This window comes from Ahaetulla prasina, chromosome 2 (assembly GCF_028640845.1).
Source record: "Ahaetulla prasina isolate Xishuangbanna chromosome 2, ASM2864084v1, whole genome shotgun sequence".
NCBI classification, from domain to species: Eukaryota; Metazoa; Chordata; class Lepidosauria; order Squamata; family Colubridae; genus Ahaetulla; species Ahaetulla prasina.
Window position 1 is genome coordinate 292,803,513 of NC_080540.1, and position 17,221 is coordinate 292,820,733.

Sequence of the window (17,221 nt, forward strand, 5' to 3'; positions counted from 1 at the left end):
TCTACGGGTAGTCCTTGACTTACAACAGTTCATTTAGTGACTGTTTGAAGTTACAACAGACACTGAAAAACGTGACATGACCAATTTTCACAGTCACGACTGTTGCAGTGTCACCATGGTCAGGTGATTTACATTCAGACACTTGGCAACTGGTTCATATTTAACATAACATAACATAACATAACATCAGAGTTGGAAGGGACCTTGGAGGCCTTCTAGTCCAACCCCCTGCCCAGGCAGGAAACCCTACACCATCTCAGTCAGATGGTTATCCAACATTTTCTTAAAAATTTCCAGTGTTGGAGCATTCACAACTTCTGAAGGCAAGTCGTTCCACTTATTAATTGTTCTAACTGTCAGGAAATTTCTCCTTAGTTCTAAGTTGCTTCTTTCCTTGATCAGTTTCCACCCATTGCTTCTTGTTCTACCCTCAGGTGCTTTGGAGAACAGCCCAACTCCCACTTCTCTGTGGCAGCCCCTGAGATATTGGAACACTGCTATCATGTCTCCCCTAGTCCTTCTTTTTGTTAAACTAGACATACCCAGTTCCTGCAACCGTTCTTCATATGTTTTATCCTCCAGTCCCCTAATCATCTTTGTTGCTCTTCTCTGCACTCTTTCTAGAGTCTCAACATCTTTTTTACATCGTGGCGACCAAAACTGGATGCAATATTCCAAGTGTGGCCTTACCAAGGCATTATAAAGTGGTACTAGCACTTCACGTGATCTTGATTCTATCCCTCTGTTTATGCAGCCCAGAACTGTGTTGGCTTTTTTAACAGCTGCTGCACACTGCTGGCTCATATCTAGATGGTTATCCACTAGGACTCCAAGATCCCTCTCACAGGTACTACTATTGAGCAAGGTACCACATATACGGTACTGGTGCATTTTGTTTTTTTGGCCTAAATATTTTCACATTTGGTGGACTTGTAAGGACATAAAGGCCTTTTGGATAAAAATTTGGTGGATTTTACAAAATGTTCTGAAAAAGAAGATAAAGTTCCTGCCGCAATTTTTCTTGTTGGGAATTATTACGGATTGTACAGTAATTGAGACTAAATTGATTTTAAATCTAATAACTGCAGCAAGATTACTAATAGGACAATATTGGAAGAAAAAAGAAGTACCAACAATACAAGAATGGATATTGAAAGTTGCCAATTTGGCTGAGATGGCGAAGATATCAGCCTTTTTGAAAGACAATACGCAAGAAAGATACTTAAAGGAATGGAAAAAATGGATTGACTATATTCAACGTAGATATCAGACTAAGAGTTATCAGACTGTTTTGAATGATTATGATGTATTATTTTGATTGCTTTTGGGGAAGTTAGAATTGATGATTGTAGGGTATAATTAAGTTGGGACGAAAACTTTTAGCATATGTTTGTTTTACTTTTAACTATACCTTGTGCTCGTTCCGGGAAGTCGGGGAGGGGTTGCGAAGGAGGGGAGGAGGGGGAAAGGGGGAAAAAATTTTTGTAAAACTTTTTGAATAAAAAAAAACAAAAAAAACAAAAACAAAATGTCTAATTCTGACACAGAGAAACATTCACATAGACATGACACAACAGGAGTAGGAGTTATCTGCTTTTTCAGTATAATCTCTTCCTCTACTCCCAGCCACTTCCAATTATCCTTGCTATGCATACTGCAATTAAAAACAGAAATCTGTTTCCCCTAGCAAAGTTCAAGTGTGGCATTAGTGCAAAGACAGCCTGCAGTTCAGGAATGTCACACTATTAGATGGTCAACCCTTTTTAAAGTATTGGTAATACAGGCAGTCCTTGATTTACAACAGTTCATTTAGTGACCGTTCAAAGTTACAACAGCACTGAAAAAAATGACTTATGACCATTTTTCACATGTATGACCTCTGTAGCATCCCCATGGTCACGTGATCAGAATTCAGATGCTTGACAACTGACTCATATTTATGAGAGTCACAGTGTCATGTGATCAAATTTTGCAACCTTCTGACAAGCAAAGTCAACGGGAAAGCCAGATTCATTTAACACCTGTTACTAATTTAACAACTGCAGCGATTCACTTAACAGCCATGGCAAGAAAGGTCGTAAAATGGGGCAAAATTCACTTAAATGTCTCACTTATCAACAGAAATTTTGGGCTCAATTGTGGTCCTAAGTCGAGGACTACCTATACAGACACCAAATGCAGGTTACAGTAATTCCATCTACCGTATTTTTCGGTGTATGAGACGCACTCTTCTACCCCCAAAGAGGGCGAAAATCTGGGTGCGTCTTATACGCCGAATGTAGCCCCATCCAGCTGCTGGGAAGGAGCTAGCAGCTTACTCCCTTCCCAGAAGCCCTGCGATGCTTGCCTGCCTTCCACATCGGCTTCCTGTTGCCTGCCTTCACAAGCTGGACACCAGGACACCGGGAAGGTAGCTCACCATCCGCTCGCTACCTGCTCGCCCTTTGGTCAGGGCCCAGGGCCAAGGGCCGCCCCATTCCCCGAGGCCCCAGAGCCGCCACCTGCTCGCCACCTGCCTCAACCGGGTCGGGTAATGCACCATTCCCCGACTCCAGCCTTTCTCTGGAGCCGCCACCCACTCTTCCTTCGCCATGTGGTGTATACTTACCTTCCTCCAGCGGCTGGCTGCCAGGAAAGGCAAGCGTCCGAAAGTTACCGGAGCCGCTCTCCTTCTTGAATATGCCATCGCCGCCTTGTTCCATGTGCCAGCTGCGCAAGCCCACACCGTTTATTTCATTCATTCATCTGCGGCAGGTTGGGTGTGCAGGGAAAGGCTGGAGTCGGGAAATGGTGCATTCCCCGACCCGGTTGAGGCAGGCGGCAAGCAGGTGGAGGCTCCGGGGCTTCGGGGAATGGGGCGTCCCTGGGCACTGGCCCCTGATTGAAGGTGAAGGGCAAGCGGGCGGCAAGCGGGCAGCAGCTCCATGGAAAGGCTGGAGTCAGGGAATGGTGCATTCCCTGACCCGGTTGAGGTGCTTTCCTCCCCGAATCCACCTGCCACCTGAAAATGCTTTCCTCGCTGGTTCACCAAAGCATATTGGAGGGAAACTGGCCGCCACCTGAAATGCGGCTCTGCAAATTGCATCGGGCCAACGGGCAGAGGTAGAATTCTTTTTTTCCTCCCCCAAAATTAAAGTGCGTCTTATATTCCAATGCGTTTTATACACCAAAATATATGGTAGTTAAACTTTGGAAGACAATAGAAGAAAACAGGAGTTAGAATGTAATCTATGGGATTTAAAAATGACTGTGTGGAAGAATATAAAATTGGTTTATTTGATTATGGTTAAATAATGAATTGCTATGTCTGAAATTTAATGATCATCTTGACTGGATAGATTTTTTTTATTTTATGGAAATGTTTAATTGGCTTAATGGATGACTTTGCATTATCTACAGTACTTTTAGCATGTAAATAAGGGATTACTATTTCCTGTAATTTTAATTAATTTTTTCTGTTGTTTAACTGTTAATTGGAATTAGATTCAATTATTAAAGAGGGGAATGAAAGGAGTTTATATTAAATTAAATGGAAAGGGGGATTATATGCTTATGTTGTTAGGTATTCCTGTTAATTTTTATTGGACCTTTTATGATTAATAAGGAGAGCTGAAGATTTGAGAGATTAGTTGATACAAAATAGGGTGAGGTACAGAATGAAAATGCATTGGGATCATTCAAGTAAGGTGGGAAAAAAGAGGCTCTGCATTTTGCAGAGGATAATTGTAGCCCGAAAGTAGCTTGGGTAAGAAATCCAGACAGCGGATAATTCTCTCTGGAGGAAAGAGAGATCCTGAGATCATCCCCATGTATTCTAAACTGGGGTCTCCAAATTAGGCAACTTTAAGATTTGGCGATTACAACTCTCAGAATTCCTCAGCCAGGTTTGGAGACCCCTGTTCTAAACAGCTTGGGGGGGGTCTGTGAGCCCACAGCAGAAACAGATTTTTGCAGCTGCTTGTGTTCAACTGGAAATCTTAGTTCATGCTCTGTGCCGTTAATACAGCCGAAGTTTGTCCTAGCCTCACTTTTTGAATGACCTTGGAGTTTAATCTTTTTACCACCTCTTCAAGATTGAAAGGCTTTGAAAAATTGTCAGATGGGTATTTGCTGAGTGAGTTAATCTGTTTTAAGAGAAAGAAAAATTATATGTCTCCAAGACTGTAAGATTTTCTTTTTTGTAATATAGTATACAACAAAGGGAACTATAGTGCTGTTTTAGCTTGTAAATACTAAGATATGGATGAAACTGATTTATAGAAAGATGTGCAAGTCAACTAAAAATATCTTATCTTGTGGGAAAGAGTATCTGTGTTTATAAATTACTGAGGAGACTTTGAAGGCTGGCTACCCATTAGAAAACGCCAGATGGCCTTGTTTAAGAAAACCTACAACCAATGGACTCAAGAACTATGTGAATTAGTTAACTCTATGTTGCAACAAAAGAAGTTGAAGAGAATGAAGTTGAAGAGAATATATTTGGATATATTTTAAGAGATGTGATAAATTATGGTTGAACATACTTGATGGGGACGAAGAAGTAGTTTCTTTTTCCTATTTTTTATTTTCTTTGACACTTGTTATACTTTTAATGCATTTTTGTATTAGGTTTGTGGGGTTTTATGCATCTTGTATATGTTTGATATAATTCTTAATAAAATTACGGGGGGGGGGGGAGGATGTATTCAGTTGTTGTGTGGAATGTAAGGAGGAGATGGATCCTGGGAATCCGAGGACACATTCCAGAGAAGTAAAGAGGCAACTCTGCCCAGATATCATGCATGAGAGAAAGAGGGTGAGGACAACCCCTTCCTAATAGTTCCCAAAATATCTCTGGAGGGCCAGGGATAGGGGTTGTTCCTCTGCCCTGGTCCTATTAGACCTCTCAGCGGCTTTCGATACCATCGACCATGGTATCCTGCTGCGCCGGTTGGGGGGATTGGGAGTGGGAGGCACCGTTTATCGGTGGTTCTCCTCCTATCTCTCCGACCGGTCGCAGATGGTGTTGACAGGGGGGCAGAGGTCGGCTCCGAGGCGCCTCACTTGTGGGGTGCCGCAGGGGTCGATCCTCTCGCCCCTTCTGTTCAACATCTATATGAAACCGCTGGGTGAGATCATCAGTGGCTTCGTGTGAGGTACCAGCTGTACGCTGATGACACCCAGCTGTACTTTTCCACACCGGCCACCCCAACGAAGCTTATCAAGTGCTGTCCCGGTGCTTGGAAGCCGACGGGTCTGGATGGGGAGAAACAGGCTCAAGCTCAATCCTCCAAGACAGAGTGGCTGTGGATGCCGGCATCCCGGTACAGTCAGCTGAGTCCACGGCTGACTGTTGGGGCGAGTCATTGGCCCGATGGAGAGGGTGCGAACTTGGGCGCCTCCTGGATGAACGGCTGTCTTTTGAAGATCATTTGACGGCCGCCTCCAGGAGAGCTTTTACCAGGTTCGCCTGGTGCGCCAGTTGCGCCTTTCTAGACCGGGATGCCCTATGCACGGTCACCACGCCTCGTGACGCCTCGCCTGGATTACTGCAATGCTCTCTACATGGGGCTCCCTTGAAGGGCATCCGGAGACTGCAGTTAGTTCAGAATGCGGCTGCGCGGGTTATAGAGGAGCCCTCATGGCTCCCGTATGACCCCTACCCTGCGCAGGCTGCACTGGCTACCTGTGGCCTTCCGGGTGCACTTCAAGGTTTTGGTAACCACCTTTAAAGCGCTCCATGGCATAGGGCCGGGTTACTTAAGGGACCGCCTACTGCTACCGAATGCCTCTCATCGACCCGTGCGCTCTCACAGAGAGGGACTCCTCAGGGTGCCGTCAGCTAGGCAGTGCTGTCTGGAGACGCCCAGGGGAAGGGCCTTCTCTGTGGGGGCTCCCACCCTCTGGAACGAACTCCCCACAGGACTTCGTCAACTTCCGGACCTCCGAACCTTCCGTTGCGAGCTTAAAACACATTTATTCATCTGTGCAGGACTGGACTAGATTTTAAATTTATAGGGGTTTTAAACTGGTTTTAATATTTATATTATTTTTAATAATTTGGCTTTTAGAATAAGTTTTTTAATGGTTATCTTAATTTGTACATAAATGTTTTTTATTTGCCTGTGAACCGCCCTGAGTCCTTCGGGAGATAGGGCGGTATACAAATACGAAAAAAATATAAATATATATATATATATATATATATATATATATATATATATATATATATATATATATATATATATATATATATATATATATATATATATATATATATATATATATATTGCAGATGCAGGTTAGTCTGGCAACATTTTCTCTATGGTATGAAACAATTAAAGAAAAACTCAGCTTGGAAGAATTTCCATGGGTCATTCTTGGTTTTCAGTCTGACAGCTGTATTTTAAGAGACAGTGATAAATTATTCATTATTAAATTATTTTAGTTAATATAATTCTTAGTCACTTTTCCCCAAAAATCTTTTTATGATTTTGGAGAAAAATCATAAGTTAAATGAGGCTTGAAAGGGGACTATGATCAAAATAAGGGATGAGAAACCTTGGTTTAGAAGATCCATTTTGCCTGTCCTTCCAATGATCATAGCCCGTATCTGTTTTCCTTTTATCAGTTTTTCCATTGCTACTAGCAGTCGAAAACTAATATGTTACTGCTGCCCGATAATGGATATAATCAGTTGGGCAACAGAGAAATGTTGAGGGCTTCACAGCTCACAAAGAGTAAAACATTCAGTTATTTAACCTGTGAGCTGCCAATACAAGTAGTCCTTGACTTACATCGACTGTTTGAAACTATGACAAAATTTGGCCACTTGGCAATTCACCCGCCGTTACGACTGACTGGGATATCAGAAAGGGGGTATTTTAATAATTTGGCTTTTAGAATAAGTTTTTTAATGGTTATCTTAATTTGTACATAAATGTTTTTTATTTGCCTGTGAACCGCCCTGAGTCCTTCGGGAGATAGGGCGGTATACAAATACGAATAAAATATATATATATTGCAGATGCAGGTTAGTCTGGCAACATTTTCTCTATGGTATGAAACAATTAAAGAAAAACTCAGCTTGGAAGAATTTCCATGGGTCATTCTTGGTTTTCAGTCTGACAGCTGTATTTTAAGAGACAGTGATAAATTATTCATTATTAAATTATTTTAGTTAATATAATTCTTAGTCACTTTTCCCCAAAAATCTTTTTATGATTTTGGAGAAAAATCATAAGTTAAATGAGGCTTGAAAGGGGACTATGATCAAAATAAGGGATGAGAAACCTTGGTTTAGAAGATCCATTTTTGCCTGTCCCCTTCCAATGATCATAGCCCGTATCTGTTTTCCTTTTATCAGTTTTTCCATTGCTACTAGCAGTCGAAAACTAATATGTTACTGCTGCCCGATAATGGATATAATCAGTTGGGCAACAGAGAAATGTTGAGGGCTTCACAGCTCACAAAGAGTAAAACATTCAGTTATTTAACCTGTGAGCTGCCAATACAAGTAGTCCTTGACTTACATCGACTGTTTGAAACTATGACAAAATTTGGCCACTTGGCAATTCACCCGCCGTTACGACTGACTGGGATATCAGAAAGGGGGGTATTTTTAATACTGTACAGACGTATAATATAACGTGGTTTATAACCATAATAAATGGGAAAAATAGGAAAAAGGGAAGCATTCAAAACTCACTGAAACAGCATTTTAGCCTTCCAGATTGCATCACAAAAGTTCAGATTACTGAATAACAATTTGGAGATTACTCAGTAACAACTCAGCTTTATGTTTATGCTTTAAACTATAAAGCTTTGCATTTTAATTACATTACCTATATTAACTATTTTATAGGCTGCCAGTACCACCATAAACTCTTCTGGGAAATATTATCATTTCAGGGCTATATACTTAATCGAGAAATTAAAAAAGACCCCCAAAGAAGACACTCTTGGTTGTTTTTTTGGCTGCGGGACTCTTTTTGGAAATAATGCAAACATAAGAAGGCTCTCTTCCGGACTATATTTTTAGTACTTAATGAATTAGGCATGGATTTTAGTGCTTAATGAATTAGGCATGGATCTAATTTCATTAATTTCAGGCAGGATGTATACGTGTACATGTTTCTTAATTAACTTAATAAAACTACCACTTCACATAATAATAAAACCAACAGAGCCGTGGTACCGCAGTGGTTACAATGCAGTATTGCAAGCTAATTCTGCTCACATTGCCAGGAGTTTCTTTTGATCCTGACCGGCTCATGGTTGACTCAGCCTTCCGTCCTTCTGGGTTAATAAAATGAGGGCCCAGATTGTTAGGGGCAATTCACTGATTTTATAAACCACTGAGACAGGGTTGTAAAGCATTGTGAAGCAGTATATAAGCCTAAGTGCTATTGTTATTTCAAACACAACCCATCAAAAATGAACATTACTTTTTAGGTATAGGTTGTTTTTTTTAATATTTCCTTGGATAACACCATATCTAACACTGAACAAAAGATTCAAACCATCATATCAAATGATGACTGCTAGCTACCATAAAATGCCAGAAAGCCTTTTCAAAGTTCAGTTAAGAGAATGAACTGGATATGCACAAACACATAGCTACAAAAATACATGTAAAATTCTGCACCAAATACATACATCTCTCTTGCCTCTAAATAGTGTGTCAAACTGGCCTATGTTTTAACGGTCTTTTCACAATTTCATACAATTTTGGTCTCCTAAATTTAACTTTTGAAATTATCTCCAAATACCTATGATGTCTGCACCAAATGTTTACTTAACACATACTGAAAACTGTAATATTCTAATAATTCAGAAACGAATGGAAAAAAATGGCATGATGCACAGAGGTCAAGCTAGAACTGACGCTATCAAAATAGTTGAGAAAGGAAACTATAGATTACTCATTTTCCCCAGAATCTGTTACATTCATCTGACATCATTTAAATTTAATTTTATCAGCAGTACCCTTTTTTGTGATGCCACCTGGTACTGACAGGAATAACAGCTTGCTTTCCAGACAAGGAATGCATGTTGCTGTTTCTACACATGTTCTCAAATGAGGATTGGCTTGAGACCTTGTGGGTAGGCAGACTATTCCCAAACCACTCCCTTTCTGCAACACAGAAATGTTTTGATCCTTAAAACATGGATGGCTAAGATGGAAGCTAAGTATAGGGGCAGAATAAAGAAGAGTTATAAAATAATATCTAAATATCTAAAAGATAGATAAAAATGCAAGAAAGCTAGCAGGGAACATTCAAGTAGCACTTTATTCTAAGAAATAACAAAGAGGCCTCGCTGGGAATTATGTATTAAATTTAATTTCAGTTGCTGTGTGTGCCTAAATCTATTATTTTGTCTCTGAAAATCATTTATTTTCTCTGCACAAACTGAGTAACTCCATGTATTATGTCACTTGGAATTCCTTTACAGTAGAGGTTTCTCTAGTTTGGAATGATCAGCAAGTTTGTGGTTTAGCTGGAGCTCTATATTTTCCTATGGGAAATATTTTCAAATTACAATCTGTGATTTGAACAATTCTTTATATTCCTCCAGTGCTGAATATTTTCATATGACAACCTAGAGTTAAAATACATTATTTCATTTCCTTTTATTTTGTTTACCTCTTATTATAAGACCGCTCTGTCTCCCAAGGAGGAGAAAAAGAAGAGCTATATCCCTAGCTGGGCACCTCAACACTCCCAACAACTATAGTGCCAGGAGGTGCACTGTAGAATTTCTACCATTTTCATTTTCTTTTTAGTTTGCCAGAAGGGCACCATTGGTTATGGGGGGGCCATCATGTTGGGGCCATGGGGGACAATTCCAGGTGAGACATCTATCTATAAAAGACAGGCAATTACTTCCAGCTGCTACATACATGCAGGGCAATGGTAGGCACACAGAGAATTTCTGTGAAGAGGCTTGTGACTTTCAACCTTTCTCCCTATGGACTCGGCCATGCTGCTAAGCGATTACTCCAAACTCACTGGAAAAAAAGAACCTTCCATAAGAAGCGTTGTTTGAACTCTGCTCAATATTTTAAAACCTTGATCTTAGTCATGCTCATTATACAGTAAGCAACTGAGCAAAAGCTTATGTTTATTTCCTCTCAAGTACAACAGAATCATTTTCCTCTGACTATATAGTATGATTTCACCTGTGAATGACATCATATTAGGCCCTCATCCATGTTAAAAAGCATTTGACGGCTTCAGATTAACATACTGAAATATTGTAGTTATAAAATACAGGCAATCCTCGATTTAGGACTCACAATTGAGCCCCAAATTTCTGTTACTAAGAGAGACATTTATTAAGTGGATTTACGACCTTTCTTGCCAGAGTTATTAAGTGAATCTGGCTTCCTCATTGACTTTGCTTCTCAGAAGTTCCCAAAAGGTTATCACATGACCCTGGGGGTGGTCGGAGGCTTGAGAGAGCTCTTTCTACCTTTTTGTTTTTAGCTCTGTTTTTAATTCTATCTTTTTAACTGTGTCTCTTATTATATGTTTTTATGGTCCTAATCTGTCTAGAATCATTTAGAAAGATGAGTAGTATATTTGATAAACAAACAAGCAGACAAAAAAATCAGGATTAGAATCAAGAGGTAGGTGTTTAAATTATTTAGATGGCAAAATAATTAAATTTCAAAAAAAATAAAGTATTATTTGCTCTCCACATATTAACTAATAAGCTCCTAAACTTTCCTTGTCTTCCAAATTTTCCTACATTTTAATATTTGTCCACTTTAGTAGCTAGAAAAGCATATATCTATAGTTCTATAATGTCCAAATTATACAATCAATTTGAATAAAATAGTATAATCCAGTTTTATATTAAAAACATAATAATCATTAAGAAGGATCACAGATGCCAATTCAGCTCTGCATATATGTATGTTTTTCACATAGATTTCATATCTAGAGAGCTTTTACACAAAATCATCATCAAAAGAACTCCACCCATGGAAATATTGCTTAAGTTTATTTCTCAGTCATTCTTGAAAAAATCTACTGAGATCTTCTTTCTGAGATATAAAACTATTAATACTGTGCCATGGACACAAAATGTATCACATGATTGAGGATATGCAACTGCAAATATCTCAATATAGTCTAGAGTATAACTGAAAAAACTTAAAATAACTATAAATAAAACCCCTTCACTAATTTTATTTGGTTCCTTATAGCTGCTCAACTCCAATGGACTCTGACTGTGCAGAATATCAGTGTTTGTTCAAACCAAAACTATTACTAAAATTTAAATTTTATAGAAATCTTAAATTCTCTTTAATATTTCATGAATAATACAAAAGTATGTCTCAAGAAATCCAGCGCAAAATTATATGCCTGAATAATCATTCGAACACTGAATAAGCAGCAAAATCTAGTAATAAGAGAAGTTATTAAATTTAAATACCTTTTACTCTAGGATTTCAAGGCAAAACATTATGTTCTGCACAGTATGCAACCTTCTCCAAGTTTTATTCTGCGTGATGTTAGGCTGAGACCGCTAAATTCGAACCTTGGTTGTCCTAATCTAGTACTTCATCACTTTACCACTCTGACTCTCCTTAATACAAATTGCTTATGGATGTCAATCCTAAACAAGAAAAAATGTAAAGTCCAGGGAGTTTGCTTTTGTTGTCTAAATTGCTGTAACTTTGGCTGCAATTCTCTAACTTCCCCAAAACACCAATTTCTAAACCACTGATTTATTGTACTGGATGCAATAAAAAGAGCTGAGATAGTAAGCAAAATTCACCCGTATGTATCACCAATATGTAGTGGGGTTTTTTTGTTCATACATGGTCCTGTCCATATTCTCAACGTTTTGTCCAGTACCATAATTAAATTAAAAATTAAAGTTGAAAGTTTTACAAGACCATCCTGGTGAACAATTGCTAGACTTTTTTCAGTTGAGTTTCAGGCTGATTACAGTAGTCAGTATAGTATTGAGACAGCATTGGTTGCACATACAGTACTCAGTACAGCATTGTTAATGACCCATGGTGGAGCCAAGATGGAGCTGACACATTCTCCTGGCCCTCCTTGATCTTTCAGCAGCTTTGTCACAGTATTATTCTGGACCAGCTATGGGGGGAATAGGATTGATAGGAATAACTGTTACCGATTCAAGTTACTGTTGGGTCTGCAGTCCTTGCTTTGTCAAGGGCTACAGGGGTCAACATTCTCATCCCTCCTGTTTAATACCTACGTAAAGTCACTTGGGGAAGTAATTTTTCAGTTTGAAGTCAAGTATTATCAATACGTGGATAACACCCAATTATCTGGCTAGCAAAGGCCTTATCTCACTGTTGAAGTGTGGGTAGGGACACACAGATTCAAACTCAACCCTAGGAAGATTGAGTGGCTACTTCAAACTCTTGGGTTTGGGATCTTCATCCTTAAATGGGCTGCATTTCCCCTTCAGGTCTAATGTGCAATCTGGTGGTCTTCCTAAACACTTAATAGTTGCTTGAGGGGAAGGCGTTTGTGAAACAGCTTGTGCCCAGGAAAGCTGTTGCACAAACCCCACTTGTTCACCAATCATGCCTGGACTGTGAGACCTTCCTTGCGGTACTCATGCATTGACCACCTTATGAGTGAACCACTGCAATAGGGTCTACACCACTCCTGAAGACCATTCAAAAGGCATAACTGGCCCAGAATGAAGCAACGCACATAAAAGGCAAGCCTAGCTGTGCCCATGAAACACGTTTTGTGAGCTGCACTGGTTGCTAATAAGCTTTCGGGAACAATTCAAGGGGCCAGTTAATACCTATAAAGCCCTATATGGTGTATCTGACAGACTGTCTCTCATTGTATTTACAATCAGAGTTGGCATACTTTAGATCCTATCAACTAAGCAATGTCCTCTAATGCAGGGTGACTATGCTTTTTAAATATTATATTGGTCATTTTTTTGTTTTTAATTTTGTAAAGCTGCTTATAGATGTTTATGAAATTGGGAGACCTAGAAATGGGATGAATAATTACAATCATATTCAATTTAATCAACATGCGTATAAAAAATTTTTAAAAATTTCCAGCAGGCTTCCACCTGTATTAAATTTGATAACGCTAAAGACATAAGAAAAAAACATTACTACTTAAGCAAACTAATGGGCTGCTAAATTAGTTTTGGTAACAAAGACATTGCCAACCATTTCACCTAAAATTGAGCTTAGTGTTTACTGAAAACTGGTGCAATTCACCAGATATAATAAACTGATTAATAAAATCATGACTATGCTTTCACTGGCTGAAATACAGCTGATGAACCTAGAAATTAAGCTTTGCTGAACGATGTCTCAGATCCCAGAAATTCAATGCAGCAATATTTATCATTTGCAATCACTAATACAGCCAAGAAATTCTTTACTTGGAAGTTGAATTTTATTTACATCTCTGGCTTATTTTCACCTTGCTTCTAGCAGGAATGGATAGAATATTCAAAGCACAACACAAAGATAAAAATACCCCAAAAAAAATACGATATCTAGTATATTCCCAACCCTTTTAGGAAGGAAAAAAAGATCAGCATATTGCATTGTGGGATATAATTAAATCCAATCTAGTGTAATTTTCAACAAAGACAGGAAGGATGAAACACAGCAACCACAGCTGTTAATCCGGTATGATTTAGGGAAAATGCTACTTCTCCCCAATCTTAAATCTTCACCGCTGGATTGCAACAGCCTTGTAAGGAGTCTATGGAGATTCTCAGACATCTAGGTCATAGTTATCCCAAAGGTGCTTTTTTTAAAAAAAAAAATTTTCAGGAGGCAAAGAAAGTCCAGTTGCCTCTTGTAAAAAAAAGCACCTTTGGGACAGCCTTTTAAGAACCATAATCTCCTGGAGATTCATGGAAAATATCTAGGAGAAGTTCATCTCAAAACTGTAGTTAAAAAAAAAAAAATACCGAGCACGAGATGGAAAATATTCAACAAAAGCCAGAATACATCCTTGCCTGGGGAATTAAGATGACGGCCAGTTCAGTCTTTCCTAGTTCCTTGTAAAAGGAAGAAGAAAGGAATTGTTTCTGCAGGTTCGACATATGTCATATGTTGAAATGATAGAGGCCAGGGTCTCCTGCTTGAGCAGGGGGGCTGGACTAGAAGAGGGGTCTCCAACCTTGGCAACATTAAGACTTGTGGACTTCAACTCCCAGAATCCTGGGAGAGGAATTCTGCTGGCTGAGGAATTCTGGAAGTTGAAGTCCACAAGTCTTAAAGTTGCCAGGGTTGGAGACCTCTGGCCTAGAAGGCCTCCAAGGTCCCTTCTGACTCTATTCTGATTACAAAAAACACACAAGAGTGGAATAACGAGATCTGATGCAGCTTCGGTTTGGTGTGGGGTTCAATCTCACTCCTCCCCTCCCCACTTCCAAACCTGGGTAACGGGGGTGGGGGGGGAGGATGTCTCATACTAACCCTAACCGGACCACACGAACCCTTCGCACGACACGCTTAAACTCCCCCTCCCCTTCTTAAACTAACCACGGTTTAAGGCTCTTATATCCCCGTTTTCCGGTCGTCCCGACGGGGGGCAAGCCGAGTTGCTCCCGGGGCCTAAGATGGTGCGGTCCCAATTAAGGGCTTTCAGGGAGGGAGAGCAGCAAGGAAAGTTCGGGGAGGGTGGCGGGTCTCTTTCAGTAGGCCCGCTTTGCCTGAGTCGAGGGTGGCCGAGCGAGGCGACCAAAGGGAAGCGGCCTCTCAGTCCCCTCCGAATACCCGGAGAGCGGTTTGCGGGGACTCGGCTTTCGTAGGCCAAGAAGCTCCGGGAGGCTAAAACGACCAAGAAGGCGGGGTGGGGGTGGGGTGTCACTCACCAGAGTTGTTGCCGCCGCCGCCGCCGCCGCGGCCTCTGAGGCTCTTCCCGGCCTGAGGCCCCGCGGGAAGGGCCAGCTCGAGCATGAGGGGCCGGGGCTCCTCCTTTCCCCCACCCGCTCTCCGTTCCTCCTCTGGCGTGGCCGGTGCCGCTACTTCGGCCCGGGCAGGAGGGACGAAAAGAAGAAGCCGGAGGAAGGAGGGGGGGGAAAAAATGTCACCTCAGAAGGGAGGCCGCTGGGATTGCCTCAGCTCGAGCCTTCCGACGTCACTTCCGGCAGCAACAGCGGCGCTACCTGACACAGGAAGTACGCCGAGGAGGAAAGCGGTGAGGGGCCGGAAAGAACGGCTGAGGGGGCGTGACGCGGCGTCCTGGCCGCGCCACCTTGCGGCTCCCGGCCGCTCCTGCAACGGCGGAAGGCAATTGGGCGGGAAAGCGAGGGGAAAAGGGGCGGCACCTTTTCTGTAGGCTTCCAACGGTCGCGGAGTTCGAAAGGCGGCGCGCGCATTATACGGCCATCGACCGACTGCGCGTGCGCGCAACGCAGGCAGGCAGAATTAACCTTTTCTTTCCTGCTCTTTTTTTTTTTTTTTTTACTTGACCGGGATTTAGGGGTTATGTGAACAAGGCTGTTAGCCTGCGACCACTTTGTAAAAGCAAAAAGGGTTTTACTACAAAAAGTAGTTTACTATTACTAGATGGAGAAAAATTTTGCATGCAGGACCAATACAAGATATTGGTCAGCTTTTGTACTTTTCCTATTGCTTGGGATCAGTTAACACGGCAGCCCTACAATTCCTACACACCCAGAACCAGTCTACACGGCAGCACTACATTTCCCACACACCCAGGACCGGTCAACATGGCAGCACTACAATTCCCACACACCGAGACCCGGTCAACATGGCAGCACTACGATTACCACAAACCCAAGACTGGTCAACATGGCAGTGCTACAATTTCCATGCACCTAGGACCACTCAACATGGCAGTGCTATGATTCCCACGCACCTCGGCCCAGTCTACACGTCAGTGCTACAATTCCCACACACCCAGGACCAGTCAACATGGCAGCACTACGATTACCACACACCCAAGACTGGTCAACATGGCAGCACTACAATTCCCACGCACCTAGGACTAGTCTATATGGCAACGCTACCATTCCCATGAACCCAGGATCAGTCTACCATGGCAGTGCTACAATTCCCACACACCTTGGACCCAGCCTATCCAAGATGCAATGGGAGTTGCAGCTTAAGACACCTGAATAGCAGCAGGTGGAGAGCTCCCAGCACTTCCCGAAGAAGCAAAATCTTGCATGAGAATCACTTCCTAATGGGGATCAAAAGGTCAAGATGGCAGCCTTACCCATGCATTTAGAGCTCTGACAATGTGTTGCATGGTTGGGGGCCACCATTTTGTGGTTTTTTGTGGTTTTTTGGACCTTCCTGCTTTTGGGATTATTAAGGTTTGCTGCCAGTGGGCTCCAGGCAGCTAACAATCTAAGCATGTACAGGTAGTTCTCAACTTACAACTGAATTTATGACTCAATTTATGATTAAGTCCAGTATTACATCATAAGTCATTGCCAATGGTTAAGCAGGTTATCATGTAAGTGCACCTGATTTTGCAAACTTTTTTGCAGTGGCCATTAAGCAATCCCATTGTTCGCAATGAGCATTTTTTGCTGGGAACTATAAGTAATGTTGACTTCCTGCAAAAAAGTCGTAAACTTTTCAAAGTTACAACAAAGGAATCAGGTTGGAATTAGGAGTTTGTTAAAGGAATTGCTGACACAGAAAGTTTCACAAACAGTGGGACAATTATTGCCTAGCAACAGAAAATTACAAGTACATTTATTAAAAATAAATATATCTACAATTAAAAGTAGATATATAAACTTTGGTAACCTCTAGCTTATTATAATAGTAAAAGACATGCCTCTTTTGATAAGAAAGCTTATTAGCATAAACATACAATGTGTGAAGAAGGGTAAAATAGAAGAATCCAGTCAAAAACATGTGTCAAGGAATTAATAAGTGATTTTTAGGCTGTTAAATTTCCTTGATCATAACTGTATAAAATTTATGTTTGTGCATTGCTTGAGGCATTGGCTCCTTTAACTGCTGAGACCCTTTTGCTTGAGTATTTTAATAAAAGAAGCTGAAGATGCCATTTCTAATGTCTTTATTGACTTTGATGCCAGGCTAGGACCCATTTAAATATTTACAGATCCCTCACATCCAGGACATAAACTGTTTCAACTCCTACCCTCAAAACAACGCTATAGAGCACTGCACACCAGAACAACTAGACACAAGGACAGTTTTTCCCCGAACGCCATGACTCTGCTAAACAAATAATTCCCTCAACACTGTCAA

The 17,221-nt window shown here is 41.0% G+C and overlaps 1 protein-coding gene across 4 annotated transcripts in view; it reads right to left on the reverse strand.

Moving 5' to 3' along the window:
• Window positions 1–15,122, reverse strand: part of ARK2N (arkadia (RNF111) N-terminal like PKA signaling regulator 2N) — a 67,244-nt gene extending 52,122 nt beyond the window's left edge. For 2 of the 4 annotated variants that reach the window (XM_058171202.1, XM_058171201.1), the window contains exon 1: window positions 14,839–15,122. The gene's annotated coding sequence lies outside the window, so the exon portion shown is untranslated. The remainder of the gene's footprint in view (window positions 1–14,838) is intronic. The other 2 variants (XM_058171199.1, XM_058171200.1) reach the window with 2 other exon arrangements.
• Window positions 15,123–17,221: the final 2,099 nt, after the last annotated feature.